This window comes from Trachypithecus francoisi, unplaced genomic scaffold (assembly GCF_009764315.1).
Source record: "Trachypithecus francoisi isolate TF-2019V2 unplaced genomic scaffold, Tfra_2.0 Contig00458, whole genome shotgun sequence".
Taxonomy (NCBI): Eukaryota; Metazoa; Chordata; class Mammalia; order Primates; family Cercopithecidae; genus Trachypithecus; species Trachypithecus francoisi.
In genome coordinates, this window is record NW_022680655.1 from 85426 (window position 1) to 88876 (window position 3451).

Genomic DNA, 3451 nt, shown 5'->3' on the forward strand with positions numbered 1-3451 from the left:
GGTCTCTGTTGAGCCAGGGATGCCAGTCTGTGTTCTGCAGGATAGGTTTTGTTAAAGTTGTTAAGAATAATGCCTCTTTTAAGAGATACCAAATGAAATTTAGAGGACAAGAGGGTAGAACTAATTATTATTCTTGGAAATGCTTGGTGATACAGGATAAAAATAAATACAACACACCCAAATACAAGATGATAGTTTTTTTGTTAGTTGGGTTTTTTAAAGCATAATACAGGAGTAGATTTATTATAGCTACTCCAAATGTTAAAGAGTGATACAATGACCACAGAGTTAAAAACTCTCACTGTTATTGCTGTTTATTTGACAATAATTAGTCTACAAGTTTAAGGCAGACATACTAATGCATTTGCTTTCCTTCAGAATTCACAAAGATTACATAAAATCTATCCCAAAACTTCTAAGAAATATTCAGTAGTTAAAAATAAGTCTGATTAAGATGCTTTACTGTTATACATGAATGAACTAAGGTGGTGTATAATGCTTTTTTAAAACAAAATTTTAAAAAATTCAATAAAGGCAATCTTTATCTTGTTTGAATAATGCATTCTGAAAAGGTTAAACTTCAGAAATTATTTAAAGGTAAATAAGATTGGCATCCATAAGGAATACTATTTATAAACTAAATACAGTTATAGAGGCTACTTTAAAGAAAAATAAAATTTGGACTTCTGAGTATGATGAGTGCACAATAATGGACCACTGTCTTGGGGAACACAGTTCAGCATTACACCACACAGACTGGCATTGCCTGTACATGGCATTGCTCCGTTTTTCTCAGAAAAAGAGTAGGTCCATTTTATCGGCTGTTTTTTATTTGTTCCCAGGGAGCATACATGCTTAACATCATTAAGAAAACAAAAATAAAATCTGAAGGAAGGCAGCCCTTTTCAACAGGAAGGCAGAGTGTGGCTTACATGTCTTTGTTTAGCACTGCCAGGCAGTTTGGCAGCAACTGTAGTTAGCTTTTGCATGATTCAGTTCTAACTCTGCCAGTTCCAATAATTTTTACTGAATGCAGCCATACTTCTTGTCTTAAAATCTATAAGTTCTTGTTTTGCAGACTGAGATTTTTGTTTTCAAATTTCTGACTACATAATTGTTGGAAAGTTTTAGCCAGCAGAACATCTTTATTTTTTGCTCTTGCTTTTTCCAGTGCTTTATTAGCATTTTCATAATCCACTAGTGACCTAGACCTTCAATACAGGAGATCCTTAGCAGCTTGAGTTTCTCTTAAGTAATATTTTTAAGGGTCAGAAAGTTCGAGGGCCTCATCAGCAGACACTCATGCTTCTATTTTTCTTGCTTCATCAAACATTTCTGAAACTTTGAGAAAAAACTTTCATATATCTGTAGAAAAAACTTTCATATATCCTAAGTTCCTAAAGCATATAATGAAGAACCATTATATATACAATTCTATTGTAATCATCTGCAGCACTTTTGTGGGATCTTGTCATTCTACCAGAGTTAACAGATGCATCCTTAACTCAGTTATGATATTCTAAAAGAAATGTTCGTTCATGCTCAAAGAAATTATCTACATCCTTTACTCCTGAAACAATTACTCCATCTGCTGATTTAACCATGTTTTTAAAGAAATCTTCAAGTTTCTCTTTTTATTTTTCCTCACACACTCAAATCTTGATTATATTCCAAGAAGACATGGAAATTTAAATATTTTCTCAAAATAGGATGTGCTGTCACATGACATAGAAACACTTCATGCATCGCAACTATCTTCTTGAATATTCCCAAATATTCAGCTTCCAGTTCCTGTTTCGTCTTTGTGAATTCTTCATTTGTCATTGACCCTTATTCTCCAAGCTTCTGTACTTTTTCCCTTGAAGCATCAAAATCAGGTCTTGGTGGTGCTGGTGAAATGATGTAACCTGCATAGTCTTCATTTTTAACAAAGGAAGTGCGATGCCAGATAAATGGCTTGTGTTGCTGAACAACAGAAAACTCATTTTGTTTAAAATTTGGCAATAAACTTTTTGTGTGAACAGTGAATTTTACTTTATCCCACTCACTAAGAGCATCAGAGATGTCCACCTGCAGAGGAGGATCACTTTGAAGATCTACATTTATTGCTTTAAGTCCACAGTTCTCTTCCCGAGAGGAAGTCAGGGCCATCATCCAAGTCTTCCATCATGGCTGCTCCCCAGGATGATAGTTTGTGTAACAAACAGAGATATTGTCAGATTGCATACATCCATATAGAATAGGACATGATAGTATGCACAGCATATGCACGTAAACTGCCAAAATGTGATGTGAAGATTGGCCTAAGCAATTACACTGCAGCGTATTGTACTGGCCTGCTGCTGGCCTACAGACTCCTCAGTAGGTGAAGATCTGTGACCTATGGCATGGACAAGATCTGTGAAGGCCAAGTGGAGATGACTGGCAATGAATACAATGTGGAAAGCACTGATGGTCAGCCAAGTGCCTTTACCTGCTATTTGGGTGTAGGCCTTCCCAGAACTACCACTGGCAATAAAGTTTTTGTTCCTGAAGAGAGCAGTAGGTGGAGGCTTGTTTATCCCTCACAGTACCAAACAATTCCCTGGTTATGATTCTGAAAGCAAGAGATTTAATGCAGTACTACACCAGAAGCACATCATAGGCCAGAATGTTGCAGATTACATGCACTACTTAATGAAGGAAGATGAAGATGCTTACAGGAAACTGTTCTAGCAATACATAAACAAAAGCGTAACTCCAGACATGAAGGAGATGTATAAGAAAGCTCATGCTACTATGTGAGAGAATCCAGTCTATGAGAAGAAGCCCAAGAAAAAAGTTAAAAAGAAGTGGAACCATCACAAAATGTCCCTTGCTCAGAAGAAAGGTCGAGTAACTCAAAAGAAGGCAAGCTTCCTCAGAGCTTATGAATGGGCTTCTGAGAACTAAACCAAACAATTTTCAATGAGGCTTTTTCAGATGAAGAAAATTAACTTATTGACAGCAAAATTTAAAAAGAAAAATTAAATTTATAAGCAGCAAAACATTCAAGAGATTACTTGGGTTCTGTTAAAAGCACTCAGTTTTAAAATGGAAACAGAGCATTAAAGTTTGGAAAATTTGCAGCCTGACAATGCAATAGAATAGAAAAGCTCATTTTTTGGAGGAGAAATTTAAGGTAGCTGTGGGAAAAATGTCTCCAGGTCATGACAGACAGAGGTCTTCTCCACAGCCCCTTCCATCACAGGCCCAGAGGCCTAAATGAAAAAGATGGCTTTATGGGTCAGGTCCAGGGCTTCCCTGCTCTGTGAAGCCTAGGGACTTGGTACCCTGTATTCCAGCCACTTCAGTCATGGCTAAAAGGGGCCAAGGTAGAGCTCAGGCTGTTGCTTCAGAGGGTGGAAAACCCAAGCCTTGGCATCTTCCATATGGTGTTGAGATTGTGGGTTCATGGAAGTCAAGAATTGAG

General features: G+C 37.0%; 3 pseudogenes; 1 reads left to right on the top strand and 2 right to left on the bottom strand.

The window, feature by feature from the left end:
* Nucleotides 1-928: 928 nt before the first annotated feature.
* LOC117084194 lies at nt 929-1624 on the bottom strand (annotated as a pseudogene).
* Nucleotides 1625-1637: 13 nt separating this feature from the next.
* Nucleotides 1638-2170, bottom strand: LOC117084181 (annotated as a pseudogene).
* Nucleotides 2171-2184: 14 nt separating this feature from the next.
* LOC117084176 lies at nt 2185-2931 on the top strand (annotated as a pseudogene).
* The last annotated feature ends 520 nt before the right edge of the window (nt 2932-3451 follow it).